Consider the following 20,151-nt stretch of genomic DNA (forward strand, 5'->3'; position numbering starts at 1 on the left):
GGGTCAACAAACACCCCAGTGCCCACCAGGCACGGAAGTCCTTGATGGTGCCAGCAGACACCGCGTGCTCCCTCTCCAGGGACACCCGCCATGAACATAGCCGCGGAAGAGGGACAAACAAACAGGCAGGACTCCCCCCTCGATCGCCCGTTGCCTGGACCTGTTAATGGCCAACTTGGCCAGGCCCAGGAGCAGGTTCACGAGGAGGTCCTCCTCCTTCCCGACCCCCTTCCGCACCGGGTGTCCGTAGATCAGGAGCGTGGGACTGAAGTGCAAACAAAACAGTAATAAAAGGATTTTTAAGTAACTGTAAAGGGAGTGCAGCCTATAACACCCTAAATAAACATGGTCCATGGACTCCACAAGACCACAAAAAGAGCAGGTGTCTTGGGAGTCCGTGAACCTACACATTTTACGATTGTAGGGGACTGCTGCATGCAACACCCTCCAACCCAGGTCTCCAATAGAAAGCTGGAGGACACCTCCATCGGGGGCCTCCCATCGGGGGCCTCCGCCGCCGGACGGCAACAAGGCACGCCAGGGCGTGTCCGGGTGGCGGACCAGGGCGAGAAAATGGAAGGTGTGCAGCAGCAGCCCGTACAGAAAACTCCTCCGCACCGTGCCAAATGGCACGGAGGGCATGTCCCCGAGGCGGCTCATATTATTGCGGGACACCAGCACCCGAGGGAGGGTTCAGGGCTTGGGGCCAATGTGGAATTCCGTCCGAACAGGGGAACGTTCAGCCGGAAGATCACCGCGCACCTGGGCCACCTCCAGACCTAAAATAACATTGGGTCCGAGCACGACCGTCCTTAGGGCTTGGATGGCATCGGCTGCGATCTGGACACTCACTGACACGCGACGTGCCAACTTCTGCGGGAGCATCCAGCCCAGTCGTCCTCCACCCAGCACGTCCCCGATCCTGGGGTCCCGCAGCGCGCCTTTCTTCCTTCCCAGAAGAAGTCGACTAACATTCTCTGGATCTTTGCGATAAAGTCAGGGGGAGGGGTCAAAGTGACCAGCCGATACCACAACATGGCAGTGATCAGCTGGTTTATGACCAGAACTCGACCCCGGTAAGACAGCACTCGGAGCAGTCCTGTCCAGCGCCGCAGGCGAGCGGTGACTTTCGTCTCCAGTTCCTGCCAGTTGGCCGGCCAGGATTCCTCGGCAGGGCAGAGATGGACCCCCAGGTAGAGGAGGCTGGTCCTGCTCCAGGTGAAAGGCCTGAACTCCTCGGGTAGGGGATCCATCTGCCACGGGCCGACCAGGAGTCCAGAACATTTCTCCCAGTTGATCCTGGCAGAAGAAGCCGCAGAGTAGACCTCCTGGCACTCGCGCATCCTCCGCAGGTCAGCCGGGTCACTAAACATAAGGAGAACGTCATCGGCGTGAGCCGAAAGGACCACCCCGATGCCCGGCCCGCGCAGAACCAATCCCGACAACCTCCTCCGCAAGAGGCGCAGGAAAGGCTCCACGCAAATAGAATACAACTGGCCGGACAGGGGGCAGCCCTGACGTACCCCTCTCCCAAAGCGAAGGGGCGCCGTCAGGGACCCGTTAACCTTCACTAGACACTCCGCGGCGGTGTACAGAAGTCGGATCCGGGCGACAAAGTGCGTCCCGAAACCGAATGCTCGCAGAGTCCCGAGTAAATATTCGTGATCCACCCTGTCGAACGCCTTCTCCTGATCAAGGGACAGGAAGGCGCTCGACAGACCAGCCCTCTGGGAATGGTGGATTATGTACTGGACCAGATGGACGTTGTCGTAAATCGAGCGGTCCGGGACGGTGTAGGACTGGTCAGGGTGGATCATGCGGTCCAGCACGGTGCCGAGCCGAGAAGACATGGCTCTGGCGAATATTTTATAGTCCGTGCTGAGGAGGGAGACCGGGCGCCAGTTTTTAAGAAGGCGGAGATCCCCCTTCGGCAACAGGGCAATCACGGCCCTGCGCCACGAAAGGGGCATCTCCCCGGTAGCAATACTCTCCCCCAGGACCCCCGCGAAGTCGCTCCCCAGGACGTCCCAGAACGCCCTGAAGAACTCCACGGTCAGCCTGTCAAGTCCCGGGGATTTGCCCCTTGAGAGACCATCGAGGGCGCCGGTCAGCTCCCCCAGACTTATAGGGGAGTCAAGCTTTCCAGCGCCCTCCGGGCCGACCTGCGGCAGGTCCTCCCACAAAACTCTGCAAGCATCCTCGCTGGATGGATCCGGAGAGAACAGGGCAGTGTAAAAGTTCCCGGTAATGGCCCTGATGCCCTCCGGATCCGAGACGAGGGATCCGTCGTCGGCCAGCAGCGTAAAGAGCTGCTGACGGACCCCGTGCCTTTTTTCCAGCGAGTAGAAGAAGGGGGAGCCACGGTCCAGGTCCTTGAGGAACCGGATCCGTGACCTCACGAACGCGCCCCGGGACCCGACGAGTTGCAGGTCCCGCAACGCGCCCTTCTTCTCATCGTACACCGACCGCAGGGCCGGGTCCGCGTCGGGCTGACGGAGACGTGCCTCCAGGTCGAGCACCTCCTTCTCCAACTCCTCGACCCTGGATTTCCGCCACTGTCGACCACTTCGCGTATTCCTGACAGAAAACTCGGACGTGAGTCTTGCCCACGTCCCACCAGAGCCTCAAGGAGGGGAAGCCTCCCCGCTTCCTTCTCCAGCCGGCCCAGAAACGACGAAACGAGTCCAGGAACCGCTCGTCCTCCAGCAACAGGTTGTTAAAGGGCCAGTACGCGGACCCCGTCCGAGCGCAAAACGGAGCGAGCTCCGCCCACACCAGACGGTGGTCCGTGCACGGCACCTGCTGCACAGAAGCCGCCGGAACGCAGGACACGTACGCCTTCGAAACGTAAAGACGGTCGAGTCTGGACGCTCCGACTCCAGGTGACACAAAGGTGAAAACGCTGGAATCGGGATGGAGATTTCGCCAGACGTCCACCAAGTCGAAGGACCTGACCAAGTCCCGTAACTTACTCACACCTCGCGTACGGTGCTGGGTACCGTGACGGTCCCGGTCCTCGAGGGTGCAATTAAAATCCCCCCCGAGGACGATGCACTCGCCCGCGTCGATGGAGCCGAGATGAGTGGACACTTCTTCAAAGAAGCTCGCTTGCTGCTGCAAGCCCAGGGGAGCGTACACATTCACAAAGTGAAGCACCGCGCCCCCCAGGCGCACAGTCAGGTGCAGCAACCGGCCTGGCACCGGCTCCTTGACCCCCAAGATCTCGGGCTGAAAATGCGGGGCCAACAAGATAGCCACCCCGCCTGAATTGGAGGCTAGGTGACTCATGCAGACCCCCCCTCGCCACTCCAGGAGCCACGTAGCTTCGTCTCCCGGAACGATATGGGTTTCTTGCAGGAAGCACACCGCATACTTCCCGTCCCTGAGGACCGAGAAGTTCCGGAACCTGCGCTGTGCGTCCCTGCTGCCACGGATGTTGAGGCTGGCTATAGTTGTCTTCATTGTCAAAGAGTATAAACACCGTCACCTTGTTTAAAAGAAGGAGAGGACTTTTTAATCCTTCCCCTCCCTCAGGAGCCCAGCGAGAAACGTTTGGACCCTCCGCCGGGCGTTCCTGTCCAACTCGGGAGCCTTGAGGGCCTCGCGAGTGGACCAGAACACCAGCGGAAAAGAATGCCACCGGGCCAAGGCCAACTGGACTCTATTTCGGCGACCGCGATGACTCGCTAAAAAGTCCTGGAGTTCCCGTGGGGGGATGAGGGGAGAGTCAGTGGAGGGCACCAGGGTATCCATCGACTCGCTTGAGAATGAGTCGAGGTCATCCCCGGTGCTCACCACCGAAACTCCGTCCTCCTCCGGGTCGTCGCCTCCAGCTTCCAACCCCTCCCCCGTATTGAGTACGGGGGCTGGTCCGGAGCTGCCAGTAGGCTCCACCTCTACCTCGATCCCACCCCCAGGATCAAGGCCAGAGTGGTCCTCTCTGGTCTCCTCTAATAAGTTGGGGCCAGAGGGTGGCGGCGCTACGGATGCCCGCTCTCCTCCCGGCACCGGGTCGTCCGGGGAGCTCAAGATGAGCTCCTGACCTAAAACAATGACGCCCGGTGCTAGGTTCTGGGAGGGAGCGGGAAGGCCTTCCTCGCCACCACCACCCAATGACCCAGTTAAATTTTTTAAATTTTTGAATTATTGATCTCGCAGTCCCCCGACGGGCCAGAGGATACCTCGGGGGTATTGAGTTGTTCTAAATTGGGCACCCCCACAAGGGAGGTGCCCTCAGAGACCCCCGAGGGGCCCTGTTCAGGGGACTGCAGCAGGTTGGTGGGGGGATCCGTGGGGGTAGGGGTATGTGATTCCCCCAGAGGGCAGCTTGAGGTCTTAATGGGTGGCGGAGACACCACCACCTCTTCGTCAGGGGAGGGGACACACCCAACCTCTTCAGATTGGGCGTCGCCCTCCCCCTCCTCTTCCTTCTCGGAGGGGTGGCGTCTCTTCCGAGGGAGGCTGGGGGCTAGGGTGACCTCCATCTCTGGGGCCTCCTCCGCCTTGTCCAGCCTACCCGGACGCCCCGCCCTCTGGGGTTTGGGGTATTCCTTTTCCCCCGGCTCGGGGACACGAGTCTCGCCCCCACTAGCCCCGGGAACCCGCGCAGGGACGACGCCGGGCCCAGCACATGGCGCCTCGGCACTTACGGGCCCGGGAGCACACGCGGAGACGACGCAGGGGCCTGATGATGATTTATCCCCCGAGCCGGTGTCTACAGGGGTCTGGGGATCCTTGGGGGTTTGGGGAGTCTCGGGGACCACCCCCAGGTTACGGGTCTTCCTCCGCGCCTTCTTATGACGCGGGGGCTCTCCCCCCGCCTCACCGGCAACCGAGATGGCAGTGACCGCCGGCGACGCCTCCCCTTGCAGAGAGGTAGATGGAGTAGTGGCGGGGGGAGGAGGGGCGGTGCCAGCCGCGGCCGCTTGAGCGGTGCTGGCGGCCTTGAGGACGGGGCAGTTCTTTCGGACGTGCCCCGCCTCCTTGCAAACATGGCACCGCATGCCCTCCGCGGTCCAGAAGACCCGGTAGGCGGTCCCCTCATAATTTATTGAAAAGGCCCCCTCCAGGCACTCCTCCCGGGCCAAGCGGACAAATACCTGCCGCCGGAAAGAGTACACGTGGCGGAGGGCCGCGTCCTTGAGGCCGAGCGGGATCGGCGCCACCCCCGACCTGACCTCCCCCAGTTTACAAAGGTGGGGGAGGAGGAGCCCATTTGGGAGAAAGGGCGGGACGTTGGAAATCAAAAGCCTCTGGGCGGTGGCCTCAAGAGGGTCCACCGCCAGAAAGGTCCCGCCCACAGTGAGCCCCTTTTGTAGGGCGAGGTGCACCGCCCGCTCAGACCTCAAGAAAAATATGGCCTTCCCATACATTTTAGAGGCCGCAACTATGGCCGAGGGGCCGACGACCCCAGCCAGGGCCTTTACGCAGGCCTCTATAGTCATTTCAGGGTGAGCGTAGCTCTTTACCCCGAGGGCCCTCGTTAGGAGGTGGAAAGGTGACAGGGCTGCGGGAGCAGCAGGAGCTGCAGAAGCAGCCACCCCCGCATAGGTCTTTTTCGAAGGCCCTGGCACCGGTGACAACACCACCTCCACGTTAGCCCTCGAGGGCCCGGCCACAGGTGATGGCAAAGTGGCCTTTGGGCCAGAGCCACACCCACCCTGGGAAGTATTGGCCATTATACTGATGTTTTTTTTTTCTTAATAAAGCTCTTTCCTGGGGGGGAAAAGGGGGAGAGAGGTTGGAATAACCTCCCCCCTTTAATGCAGGAGAGGAGGGAGAGAGGCAGAGGACAGGGAGGCACAGGAGGGAAAGGGGGGAAAACTCTAGGTGGGTGTCTCCTGGTCTGAAAAAAAGATGGATGGTGGGTGGGGGCTTGTTGGCCTTCTGGTAGGGGGAGGTGATGGCTTTGGTCAATATAGGCCACCGGAAAAGAAGACTGGGTTGTGTTGGGGTGGGGGGGGGGTGGCAGCAAAGATGGTTTATAACCACACACACACACACACACACACACACACACACACACACGCCCTCCCTCCTCCTTCCCCAAGCCCTCCGGATGGTCTTCTATCCTCCCCCTACAGTACACAGTTCTTTATAGCCCCCACCTGAAAGACAAAGCACAAAGTTCAAACACCCACCTAGGATGTTGTGAGTCCCAAAGTCAGGCCTCCTGGCCTTCCTGCCCTGCAGCAACCAAACAAAAGAAAGTTGTTCTCTTCTTCTTCCTTATTCTGTCTTCTCTCCTCTCTCTTCCTCTCTCTCTCCTCTCTGGCCCCTCAGGAACAGCAGCAGCAGCAGCACCTCCTCTCTCCTCTGGGTCCAGCTCCAAACTGAGCAACAATGAGCTCAACAAGATCGTTAAGATGTAACTCTTTTGAGTCAAAACAATAAACTAAATGAGCAAAAACAAGGGAGAAATCAAGCACAGCCCCTAAGTCAGGTCAGCTGTAAAATCAAGGAAAACTTTAAAGGAACCTTACAAACATCAAACTAAGATGTGATTAAAGGGGTCAACAAAACACCCCAGACCCTGCGGTGCCCACCGAGCACGGAAAGCCTCGATGGTGCCGGCAGACACCGCGTGCTCCCTTTCCAGGGACATCCGGCCGCGAACGTAGCCGCGGAAGAGGGACAAACAATCGGGCGGGACTCCCCCGTCGATCGCCCGCTGCCTGGACCTGTTGATGGCCAACTTGGCCAGGCCCAGGAGCAGGTTCACGAGGAGGTCCTCCTCCTTCCCGACCCCCTTCCGCACCGGGTGTCCGTAGATCAGGAGCGTGGGACTGAAGTGCAACCAAAACAGTAACAAAAGATTTTTTAAATAACTAAAAAGGGAGTGCAGCCTAAGACACCCGATATAAACGTGGTCCACGGACTCCACAAGACCGCAAAAAGGGCAGGTGTCTTGGGAGTCCGTGAACCTACACATTTTACGATTATAGGGGACTGCTGCATGCAACACCCTCCAACCCAGGTCCCCGATAGAAAGAGGGAGAACACCTCCGTAGAGGGCCTCCGCCGCCGGACGGCAACAAGGCACGCCAGGGCGTGTCCGGGCGGCGGACCAGGGCGAGAAAATGGAAGGTGTGCAGCAGCAGTCCGTACAGAAAACCCCTCCGCGCCGTGCCAAATGGCACGGAGGGCATGTCCCCGAGGCAGCTCATATTATTGCGGGGCACCGGCACCCGAGGGAGGGTTCGGGGCTTGGGGCCAATGTGGAATTCCGTCCGAACAGGGGAACGTTCAGCCGGAAGATCACCGCGCACCTGGGCCACCTCCAGACCTAAAATGACTTCGGGTCCGAGCACGACCGTTTTTAGGTCTTGGATGGCATCGGCTGCGACCTGGACACTCACTGACGCGCCAACTCCTGCGGGAGCATCCAGCCCAGTCCTCCGCCACCCAGCATGTCCCCGACCCTGGTCACCCCGGCAGCCACAGCCCTCCTCTCCGCCAGCCACTGAAAGGGACGGAGGGGCGGATTCCTGAGCAGCGGCTCTCTGACGATAGCCGCTACTCCTGACGGGGGAGAGCTGCGTCGCGTGGCGACCACGTTCCAGACTTTGATCAGGTCCTGGTAAAAGACGGGCAACACCTGGAAGGAGCCGAGGCCCCTCTGATCTACAAACAGGAGCTGCACGTCATAATTCAGGCCGTGCACCTGGCGGAAGAAATACGTCGCCAGGGCACACCATCTCGGAGGAGGCTCGACGTAAAGGTATCGCTGCAGGGTCTGAAGACGGAAAGTCGCCATCTGAGTGCGTAGGCACACCAGCGCCTGACCGCCCTCCCTAAGCGGGAGACTCAGAACCTCAGCGGTGACCCAGTGCAATCTTTTGTCCCAGAAGAAGTCGACTAGCATTCTCTGGATTTTCACGACAAAGTCCGGGGGAGGGGTCAAAGTGACCAGCCGATACCACAACATGGCGGCGATCAGCTGGTTTATGACCAGAACTCGACCCCGGTAAGACAGCACTCGGAGCAGTCCTGTCCAGCGCCGCAGGCGAGCGGTGACTTTCGTCTCCAGTTCCTGCCAGTTGGCCGGCCAGGATTCCTCGGCAGGGCAGAGATGGACCCCCAGGTAGAGGATGCTGGTCCTGCTCCAGGTGAAAGGCCTGAGCTCCTCGGGTAGGGGATCCGTCTGCCACGGGCCGACCAGGAGTCCAGAACATTTCTCCCAGTTGATCCTGGCAGAAGAAGCCGCAGAGTAGACCTCCTGGCACTCGCGCATCCTCCGCAGGTCAGCCGGGTCATTAAACATTAGGAGCACGTCATCGGCGTATGCCGAAAGGACCACCCCGATGCCCGGCCCGCGCAGAACCAATCCCGACAACCTCCTCCGCAAGAGGCGCAGGAAAGGCTCCACGCAAATAGAATACAACTGGCCGGACAGGGGGCAGCCCTGACGTACCCCTCTCCCAAAGCGAAGGGGCGCCGTCAGGGACCCGTTAACCTTCACTAGACACTCCGCGGCGGTGTACAGAAGTCGGATCCGGGCGACAAAGTGCGTCCCGAAACCGAATGCTCGCAGAGTCCCGAGTAAATATTCGTGATCCACCCTGTCGAACGCCTTCTCCTGATCAAGGGACAGGAAGGCGCTCGACAGACCAGCCCTCTGGGAATGGTGGATTATGTCCCGGACCAGATGGACGTTGTCGTAGATCGAGCGGCCCGGGACGGTGTAGGACTGGTCAGGGTGGATCATGCGGTCCAGCACGGTGCCGAGCCGAGAAGACATGGCTCTGGCGAATATTTTATAGTCCGTGCTGAGGAGGGAGACCGGGCGCCAGTTTTTAAGTAGGCGGAGATCCCCCTTCGGCAACAGGGCAATCACGGCTCTGCGCCACGAAAGGGGCATCTCCCCGGTAGCAATACTCTCCCCCAGGACCCCCGCGAAGTCACTCCCCAGGACGTCCCAGAACGCCCTGAAGAACTCCACGGTCAGCCCGTCAAATCCCGGGGACTTTCCCCTGGAGAGACCATCGAGGGCGCCGGTCAGCTCCCCCAGACTTATAGGGGAGTCAAGCTTTCCGGCGCCCTCCGGGCCGACCTGCGGCAGGTCCTCCCACAAAACTCTGCAAGCATCCTCGCTGGACGGATCCGAAGAGAACAGGGCAGTGTAAAAGTTCCTGGTAATGGCCCTGATGCCCTCCGGATCCGAGACGAGGGATCCGTCGTCGGCCAGCAGCGTAAAGAGCTGCTGACGGACCCCGTGCCTTTTTTCCAGCGAGTAGAAGAAGGGGGAGCCACGGTCCAGGTCCTTGAGGAACCGGATCCCTGACCTCACGAACGCGCCCCGGGACCCGGCGAGTTGCAGGTCCCGCAACGCGCCCTTCTTCTCATCGTACACCGACCGCAGGGCCGGGTCCGCGTCGGGCCGACGGAGACCTGCCTCCAGGTCGAGCACCTCCTTCTCCAACTCCTCAACCCTGGATTTCCGCCTCTTTGTCGACCCCTTCGCGTACTCTTGACAGAAAACTCGGACGTGAGTCTTGCCCACGTCCCACCAGAGCCTCAAGGAGGGGAAGCCTCCCCGCTTCCTTCTCCAGCCGGCCCAGAAACGACGAAACGAGTCCAGGAACCGCTCGTCCTCCAGCAACAGGTTGTTAAAGGGCCAGTACGCGGACCCCGTCCGAGCGCAAAACGGAGCGAGCTCCGCCCACACCAGACGGTGGTCCGTGCACGGCACCTGCTGCACGGAAGCCGCCGGAACGCAGGACACGTACGCCTTCGAAACGTAAAGACGGTCGAGTCTGGATGCTCCGACTCCAGGTAACACAAAGGTGAAAACGCTGGAATCGGGATGGAGATTTCGCCAGACGTCCACCAAGTCGAAGGACCTGACCAAGTCCCGTAACTTACTCGCACCTCGCGTACGGTGCTGGGTACCGTGACGGTCCCGGGCCTCGAGGGTGCAATTAAAATCCCCCCCGAGGACGATGCACTCGCCCGCGTCGATGGAGCCGAGATGAGTGGACACTTCTTCAAAGAAGCTCGCTTGCTGCTGCAAGCCCAGGGGAGCGTACACATTCACAAAGTGAAGCACCGCGCCCCCCAGGCGCACAGTCAGGTGCAGCAACCGGCCTGGCACCGGCTCCTTGACCCCCAAGATCTCGGGCTGAAAATGCGGGGCCAACAAGATAGCCACCCCGCCTGAATTGGAGGCTAGGTGACTCATGCAGACCCCCCCTCGCCACTCCAGGAGCCACGTAGCTTCGTCTCCCGGAACAGTATGGGTTTCTTGCAGGAAGCACACCGCATACCTCCCGTCCCTGAGGACCGAGAGGTTCCGGAACCTGCGCTGTGCGTCCCTGCTGCCACGGATGTTGAGGCTGGCTATAGTTGTCTTCATTGTCAAAGAGTATATACACCGTCACCTTGTTTAAAAGAAGGAGAGGACTTTTTAATCCTTCCCCTCCCTCAGGAGCCCAGCGAGAAACGTTTGGACCCTCCGCCGGGCGTTCCTGTCCAACTCGGGAGCCTTGAGGGCCTCGCGAGTGGACCAGAACACCAGCGGAAAAGAATGCCACCGGGCCAAGGCCAACTGGACTCTATTTCGGCGACCGCGATGACTCGCTAAAAAGTCCTGGAGTTCCCGTGGGGGGATGAGGGGAGAGTCAGTGGAGGGCACCAGGGTATCCATCGACTCGCTTGAGAACGAGTCGAGGTCATCCCCGGTGCTCACCACCGAAACTCCGTCCTCCTCCGGGTCGTCGCCTCCAGCTTCCAACCCCTCCCCCGTATTGAGTACAGGGGCTGGTCCGGAGCTGCCAGTAGGCTCCACCTCTACCTCGATCCCACCCCCAGGATCAAGGCCAGAGTGGTCCTCTCTGGTCTCCTCTAATAAGTTGGGGCCAGAGGGTGGCGGCGCTACGGATGCCCGCTCTCCTCCCGGCACCGGGTCGTCCGGGGAGCTCAAGACGAGCTCCTGACCTAAAACAATGACGCCCGGTGCTAGGTTCTGGGAGGGAGCGGGAAGGCCTTCCTCGCCACCACCACCCAATGACCCATTTAAATTTTTTAAATTTTTTGAATTATTAACCTCGCAGTCCCCCGACGGGCCAGAGGACACCTCGGGGGTATTGAGTTGTTTTAAATTGGGCACCCCCACAAGGGAGGTGCCCTCAGAGACCTCCGAGGGGCCCTGTTCAGGGGACTGCAGCAGGTTGGTGGGGGGATCCGTGGGGTTAGGGGTATGTGATTCCCCCAGAGGGCAGCTTGAGGTCTTAATGAGTGGCGGAGACACCACCACCTCATCGTCAGGGGAGGGGACACACCCAACCTCTTCAGATTGGGCGTCGCCCTCCCCCTCCTCTTCCTTCTCGGAGGGGTGGCGTCTCTTCCGAGGGAGGCTGGGGGCTAGGTAGACCTCCATCTCTGGGGCCTCCTCCGCCTTGTCCAGCCTACCCGGATGCCCCGCCCTCTGGGGTTTGGGGTATTCCTTTTCCTCCGGCTCGGGGACACGAGTCTCGCCCCCGCTAGCCCCGGGAACCCGTGCAGGGACGACGCCGGGCCCAGCACATGGCGCCTCGGCACTTACGGGCCCGGGAGCACACGCGGAGACGACGCAGGGGCCTGATGACGATTTATCCCCCGAGCCGGTGTCTACAGGGGTCTGGGGATCCTTGGGGGTTTGGGGAGTCTCGGGGACCACCCCCAGGTTACGGGTCTTCCTCCGCGCCTTCTTATGACGCGGGGGCTCTCCCCCCGCCTCACCGGCAACCGAGATGACAGTGACTGCTGGCGACGCCTCCCCTTGCGGAGAGGTAGATGGAGTAGTGGCGGGGGGAGGAGGGGCGGTGCCAGCCGCGGCCGCTTGAGCGGTGCTGGCGGCCTTGAGGACGGGGCAGTTCTTTCGGACGTGCCCCGCCTCCTTGCAAGCATGGCACCGCATGCCCTCCGCGGTCCAGAAGACCCGGTAGGCGGTCCCCTCATAATTTATCGAAAGGGCCCCCTCCAGGCACTCCTCCCGGGCCAAGCGGACAAATACCTGCCGCCGGAAAGAGTACACGTGGCGGAGGGCCGCGTCCTTGAGGCCGAGCGGGATCGGCGCCACCCCCGACCTGACCTCCCCCAGTTTACAAAGGTGGGGGAGGAGGAGCTCATTTGGGAGAAAGGGCGGGACGTTGGAAATCAAAAGCCTCTGGGCGGTGGCCTCAAGAGGGTCCACCGCCAGAAAGGTCCCGCCCACAGTGAGCCCCTTTTGTAGGGCGAGGTGCACCGCCCGCTCAGACCTCAAGAAAAATATGGCCTTCCCATACATTTTAGAGGCCGCGACTATGGCCGAGGGGCCGACGACCCCAGCCATAGCCTTTACGCAGGCCTCTATAGTCATTTCAGGGTGAGCGTAGCTCTTTACCCCCAGGGCCCTCGTGAGGAGGCGGAACGGTGACAGGGCTGCGGGAGCAGCAGGAGCTGCAGAAGCAGCCACCCCCGCATAGGTCTTTCTAGTAGGCCCTGCCACCGGTGACAACACCACCTCCACGTTAGCCCTCGAGGGCCCGGCCACAGGTGATGGCGAAGTGGCCTTTGGGCCCGAGCCACACCCACCCTGGGAAGGATTGGCCATTGTATTGGTGTTTTTTTTTTAAATATATATGTTTTTTTAAAATTTTTTAATAAAGCTCCTCCCTGGGTGGTGGGTGGCGGGGAGGGGTGGGGAAGGGGGAGAGAGGTTGAAATAACCTCCCCCCTTTTACGCAGGAAAGGAGAGGAGGGAGAGGGGTAGAGGACAGGGAGGCACAGGAGGGAAAGGGGGAAACTCTAGGTGGGTGCCTCTGGGTTCAAGGATGGTCGTTGGGTGGGGGCTTAGATGATCTTCAGGCAGGGCAGGGGGAGGCGATGCCTTCACCAGCCACGCTGGCCACTGGGAAAAGGCTGGGTGGGGTGGCAGCAAAATGGTGTTAGCACACACACACACACCCCCCTTCCTCTTCCCCAAGTCCTCCCGGCAGTCTTCAGGCCTCCCCCTACAAAGCACAGTCTTTATCAGCCCCCGCCTTAAAAATAGAAGCTCCAGGCACCCACCTAGGTTGTTATATAGCTCAGTCCTGGCCTCCTGGCCTTCCTGTCCTGTAGCAACAGTTTGGTCTTCCTCTCTCTCCTCTGGCCCCTCAGCAGTAACAGCAGCAGCAGGAACAGCAGCAGCAGCAGCAGGAACAGCAGCAGCAGCAGCAGCAGGAACAGCAGCAGCAGCAGCAGCAGCAGGAACAGCAGCAGCAGCAGCAGCAGCAGGAACAGCAGCAGCAGCAGCAGCAGCAGCAGGAGCAGCAGCAGCAGCAGCAGGAACAGCAGGAACAGCAGCAGGAACAGCAGCAGCAGCAGCAGGAACAGCAGCAGCAGCAGCAGGAACAGCAGCAGCAGCAGCAGGAACAGCAGCAGCAGCAGCAGGAACAGCAGCAGCAGCAGCAGGAACAGCAGCAGCAGCAGCAGGAACAGCAGCAGCAGCAGCAGGAACAGCAGCAGCAGCAGCAGGAACAGCAGCAGCAGCAGCAGGAACAGCAGCAGCAGCAGCAGGAACAGCAGCAGCAGCAGCAGGAACAGCAGCAGCAGCAGCAGGAACAGCAGCAGCAGCAGCAGGAACAGCAGCAGCAGCAGCAGGAACAGCAGCAGCAGCAGCAGGAACAGCAGCAGCAGCAGCAGGAACAGCAGCAGCAGCAGCAGGAACAGCAGCAGCAGCAGCAGGAACAGCAGCAGCAGCAGCAGGAACAGCAGCAGCAGCAGCAGGAACAGCAGCAGCAGCAGCAGGAACAGCAGCAGCAGCAGCAGGAACAGCAGCAGCAGCAGCAGGAACAGCAGCAGCAGCAGCAGGAACAGCAGCAGCAGCAGCAGGAACAGCAGCAGCAGCAGCAGGAACAGCAGCAGCAGCAGCAGGAACAGCAGCAGCAGCAGCAGGAACAACAGGAACAGGAACAACAGGAACAGGAACAACAGGAACAGGAACAACAGGAACAGGAACAACAGGAACAGGAACAACAGGAACAGGAACAACAGGAACAGGAACAACAGGAACAGGAACAACAGGAACAGCAGGAACAGGAACAACAGGAACAGCAGGAGGAGCAGGAGGAGCAGGAGGAGCAGCAGGAGCAGCAGGAGGAACAGGAGGAACAGGAGCAGCAGGAGCAGCAGGAGCAGCAGGAACAGGAACACCTCCTCTCTCCTCTGGGTCCAGCTCCAAACTGAGCAACAACGAGCTCAACGAGATCGTTAAGATGTCATTGCACAGCCTGGGCACGGGTGTTAATCACTTGTACATATTGTTCACTATTTTCAATAAACTCCCAAGATTGTCTCCCTGCCTGAGGCTCCTCGTTCTGATGAGCAGTGCTCGTGTCACTCCGATGTGAAACCTTTCTGCACAAGATAAAGACAGGTGTCTCAGTCCAGGGCCTCTTCCCTGTGCTCTCTGCAGCCTTCAGACCACAGTGATGGTCCGGCCTCACACTCCCTGGACACATTACTAATGCCTGCACCTCGACAGTGCTTATCATTGTTGCCAGAATGAAGTGGGCAGGCGTTAAAGTTCTGTCACTGTCTGTGTGCTCTCCGCATCTTTTGAGGTGGGGCTGGTCTCCCTATCTTCATCACCTTGACCAGTGACACTGTGCTCCTGAAGGGCTCAGGTACTGAAAATGGACAAAGTTTCAGATGCTTTTAAAGTTTCTTGGCTGCGTCTCTATATGACCCTGAGCACAGAGCACAAGTGATCTACTCTTGGCTATGTGAAGATCTATGGAGTCTCATCATCCTCTCGTAAGGAGCCATTGGCATAGAAATTGAGCATCGTGGTCACTTTCACAGCCACTGGCAGTGGATGCCCTCCATGTCCCTGAAGCGCCAAATCCTGCAGTAGCTGGCAGGAGTGACCAAACAGTTCCCTAGACATGCGCAGTCTTCGGTAACACTGGTTCTTGGTCATCTGCAGGAATGAAAGGCAGCGTCTACAGACATTGGGTCTAGCTAGGCGCCAACCAGCGGTGGCTTACTGTGGCTCTTTGGCGGCGTGTGCAGGATTCCCAGCCGCCCCTTCTCCCAGAGGGTGCTGCTCCTCCCTCTGCGCAGCCAGGCGCCTCAGCTGCTCTCTTCTGTCGTCTTCACTCTCTGTAAGGCACGAGGCATACAGCTCGGTCACCAGGCTCATGATCCTGTGTTGTACTCCTCCTGCAGGATAGGAGAGAGATGTGTGGGTTAGCTTGGGTGTTCAAAAAACCTGTTTTGGTTAAGTCTGAAGGCCCCTTAATAGAAACATAGAAACTAGGAGCAGGAGTAGGCCATTCAGCCCTTCGAGCCTGCTCCTCCATTCATTATGATCATGGCTGATCATCCAACTCAATAGCCTGCTCCTGCTTTCTCCCCATACCCTTTGATCCCTTGTGCCACAAGAACTATATCTAACTCCTCCTTGAAAACATACAATGTTTTGGCCCCAACTGTGGTAGTGAGTTCCACAGACTCACCATTCTCTGGGTGAAGAAATTTCTCCTTTATCTCAGTCCCAAACGGTCTACCCCGTATCCTCAGACTGTGAGCCCTGGTTCTGGACTCCCCCACCATCGGGAACGTCCTTCCTGCATCTACCCTGTCTAGTCCGCTAGAATTTTAGAAGGTTCTATGAGACTCCCCCCTCATTATTCCGAACTCCAAGCGAATATAATCCGAACCGACTCAATCTCCCCTCATGTCAGTGCCGCCATCCCAGGAATCAGTCTGGTAAACCTTCGCTGCACTCCCTCTATAGCAAGAACATCCTTCCTCAGATAAGGAGACCAAAACTGCAGACAATATTCCAGGGCCAGAATTTTCCAGCTGACGAGTGGGTAGCGGAGCCCGCACGTCAGCGCTTAAAATGTCGCACGCTGACGTCAGCGCGCAGCATCGCGATATTTCAGCCAGCGGGCGTGCTCTGCAGCGGGGCGCTCACCCGCCATTAATTAAAGGCCTCGTTAAGGCCCTTAACTTGCCAATTGTCCAGGGTTTTGAGGGGCCCGTGTGAACTTCGGGTCAGCGCACGGGCCCAACGGGCAGGCGGGTAGGAGATTTTTAATAAAACTCATGCAATGTTGGGATATGTGGACTCAGGGTTTGTTCATGTTTTACATGAAGTTTTAATTGCAGAAAGTGTTATAAAGTTGCCTGTGTGATTGTTAACAGTTCTCATCGATTTCCAAGAGCTTTTTGTGTAAATTGACACCCGTCTGCAGACAGTTATCTTTCTCGGGCCTGCAGCTTTCCAGAGGCCTCCATTTAGCCTGGGTATGGGTTCTGACATCTTCACTGGAGGCAGCTCCTCTGAGGAGGAAGGGAGGGCTAGAATAAGGAGGGGGCCAGCAGTGGACAATCAGCCTCCAGTGGAGCCACCTTTGGGAGGCCAGGCGCAGGCACAAGGGGCACAGGGCCAAGAGGTTGTCCAAGGTTGAAGGGGCCGCAGAAGATGCCACTATCCTGCTGCCAGGGTTTACAGGCGGCGAAGCAGTTACCTCAATATGTCTGAGGTGCAGTGCCGAAGGAGGCTCCGACTCTCAAGGGAGAGTCAGCTATATCTGTCAGACGATTGACTCTGAGATCTCTCCTAACTGTGTGGGAGGACACCCTATGCCAGCGGCTCTGAATCTCAAAGTTGCCCTCAACTTCAATGCCTCCGGCTCCTTCCAGGGCTCGGTGGGTGATCTTTGCAGTGTCTCCCCATCAGCCGTACAAACTTGTGTAAAGCTGGTTACAGACACTCTGTTCAGACGGGTATTGACCTTCATCCACTTCCGCAGCGACCAGGCAAGTCAGACAGAGAGCCAGAGGCTTCGCGGCCATTGCTGGCTTCCCCCGTGTCCAGGGTGCTATAGACTGTACACATGTGGCCATCAAGGCGCCAGCAGGTGAGCCCGGTGCCTTCGTCAACAGGAAGGGCTTCCACTCCATGAACGTGCAGATAGTGTGTGATCACAGGATGCAGATTCTGCAAGTCTGTGCAAGATACCCAGGCAAATCCCACAACACCTACATCCTCAGACACTCCCAGGTGCCGGGGCTCTTCAGTGCTCCGGCTCGGCTGGATGGTTGGCTGCTGGGTGACCAGGGCTATCCCCTCAGAAGGTGGCTCATGATGCCTCTCCACCATCCAAGAACAGAAGCTGAGCAGCGGTACAATAGTAGCCACGGCACCACAAGGGCTGTGGTGGAGAGAACCATCGATCTTCTCAAGATGCGCTTCCATTGCCTGGAACGCTCGGAGGGCACTCTAGTGCCCCCAAGATCATGTCTCTCTGTGCAGAGCGTAGCATGCTACCAGTATCTTACGCTGGAAAAGGGGGATGCAGTTGACGATGAAGATCTTGACGCCCAGGATGAGGCTGCACATGATGAATCCAGCAGTGGCTCAGAGGATGAGGAAGCACAGGGCGATGATGAGGGGCAGCACGCTGACCCACTACTACACCAAGGAGGCAGGGACACCCGGGACAATTTAATCCAACAAACCTTCAGCTAGCTCCACACACATGGATCAGCAGGACCAGCATTGCCTGGAACTTCCACACGTGGGACTTAGGTGCTACATCTTCCACCTTATCAGCTGCAACTAAGGGCTTAGCACAGAAACATCAATGTACACTCAAACACTCATGATATGTCTGTGAAAAAGAAAAATGCACCACAAAGGAAACACCCTCAGACATGGTCAGAAAAGTGGACTTTATTATGTCCATAAAAAAGTACACATACTTCTCCATTCCAATAAGAAGAATTTTGTTCCCTGTTCTAAGGCCAACACAAAATCACCAGTGACATACCTGGGGAGTGCCTAACGTGTCTTATGCTTAGGTTTGCAGGTGCTACGTCAAGGTGCCGCCCCATCTCTCGAGTGGCTTATGAGACAGCCTGCTGACTCTGCTGTCCTGTTGGCCTCGATGACCTTGGCGGACGTCCTTTGGCCTGTGGAGCCTGTGCTGGCCCCGCCTGGGAGGGAGTGGCCAGTTCCAGAACGGGCACCTCCCCCAGTCGTCGCAGCCTCAACGGAAGCAACGTTGACTGACAGAGGGGCGGAGGAGCTGCTGCCCTCATCTGGGGCACCCTGAGAGGAGCTCGCAGCGACGACAGGCAGCTACTGTTCAGACATGAGGTCCCTTTCGACCTTGCTGCTCACCACAGATGCATGGGCACTGTGCGCTGATGCTAGGTGCCCACAACATCTCCCACAATGGGAATGACCACCCGTGGCCAGTGCCACTGAGGGCTTGCAGGTCAGAGCGTAACCCAATCACAAGATTTTCCATCCGATCGAACCCCCTCTCCATGAGAGTCGCCAATCTCAGTGGCGGAAGCCTGAAGCTCTGCCCTGAGGTTCATTCCTTCACGTGCACTCTGCCTGGACTCCTCCATCGCAGAGACCAACTGAATCACACCCTCATGCAACTCTGCCAGATGCTAAACGCAATTCCTGCCGCTTGTCCTGCAGCTGCTGCATTGGGGGCAACTCCAGAGGCACGTCATCAGTGCCGGACTCAGCATGTGCCTCATCCCCTGCAGCCCTCCGGCTGCTGGTACCATCGGCACTCTCTGCCCCTACCATCTCCTCCAGCGATTGTGAAGTACCCTCTCCACTGTCACCCAGGACACTACCCGATGGTAAATTCCCCATCGAGGTGTTTGTGTCTGTGCTGGTGCCTGGCTGGCTGAAATGATGTGCCGCAAGTTGCACATGTTGCCCCTCAGGTGTGGAGGGGGGGCTGCGGTGTCGGTGTGGGTCACTCTGGTGGTGATGCTGAAATTACCAAGGACAGTGCATCAGTTAGCGTTCATTCACTTCAACCTTTCATCCCTTCCCACCCCCCCCAGCCTCATAAGTCACTCACCCTTCAAGACCCTAAGGAGACTAACTTTGGTGGGGGGGAAAAGAGTCAAGATGAGCCCCAAGCATTAAACGCACATGCAGACAGGCTGGACAGTTGGCCTCAGGAATGCCACATGACTTATGAATCATTGGAGTGGGGAGAGTTCAGGGGTACCAGACCTGGATGCATTGTGGTCTGGATAGTTGCGGGGCTGAGGAAACATTGCAAACACTTGCGAAATTTCCCATGGATCAAAGGAGATTGAGAGGTCACATTTTTGGCCTTCATTCCGTAAGGAGGGGCATAGACCGGGTGGGCAGAAGGCAACATTTCCCCTTGGCGCAGGGATGAGTAACGTGGTGGCATTTATCTAAGTTGAGTGCCATGAGGGTCACAGCTGAGGTTTTGAGGACCTTTTGGATAAAGTAATGTGGAACGCACTGGCTGAAAGGGTGCAGGAGGTCCCAAACCCCCTTAGATGGAATTACTCTTTGGCTGTGCAGCAGCGATCCAATGGCATGTTAGGCCATGGTGATAGTGGTCACAAATGGGATAAGGTGGCTTTGGAAGGTGGTCGAGACGCGAATCCTCAAGGGGACGAGGGACCTTTGTGTATGACCCACACGTCAGAATGTCTCAGTCAGTGAATGAGCAGTGTTGCAGCATTAACAATTGCAGCAACCATCAGTGGTTTGGATGGTGGTCAGACAGAGTGGATGGGACTGTGGACCTCAGAAACCTGCCTGCCAGACCCCAGTTAACACACTGGCCGCACTGGCCTCCTGACTCCTCCCCAGCTCCATGGCCTGTTCCTCAAAGGTTGTCAGGCGCTGGAGGAGGGCGCGCCCACCTCTAGTTCTCTGGCGCTCCCGTGAATTATGCTGACTTTTTGCCTGCAAAACAGAAGAGGATTTATTGGGGCTGATCGCTCATGTACTCTGCACGCGCACCCCAACCACAGAGGCCCATCTGAGGCCTCCAGCGTCACCCACCTCCTCCCACACCTGGCTGGTGACATGGGGGGGCTGCCCTCCTCCCATCCTCCGGATACAACAGGTGCTGATGGATGGACACCTCTTGGAGGACAGCAAGGCAGGCATCAGAGAATCAAGGGGCACAGTGACCCTCCTGCTGGCCTCTCCTGCAGCCTGACCCCCTCCCTCCTGCTCAGGCTCTTGTGCATGCAGACCTCCCTCCCTCGGTCCCCGAGTGGCCATGGTGCACTGTCTCAAGCAGGCTGTCTGGCCACTCTTTATACAGACTGTCGGCTCCCCATTGGATCCGGCAGTCTGAGGCCGCCCGTCCCCGTGACTATTTGCCCTTT

This window comes from Cetorhinus maximus, chromosome 25 (assembly GCF_964194155.1).
Source record: "Cetorhinus maximus chromosome 25, sCetMax3.hap1.1, whole genome shotgun sequence".
Lineage (NCBI taxonomy): Eukaryota > Metazoa > Chordata > Chondrichthyes > Lamniformes > Cetorhinidae > Cetorhinus > Cetorhinus maximus.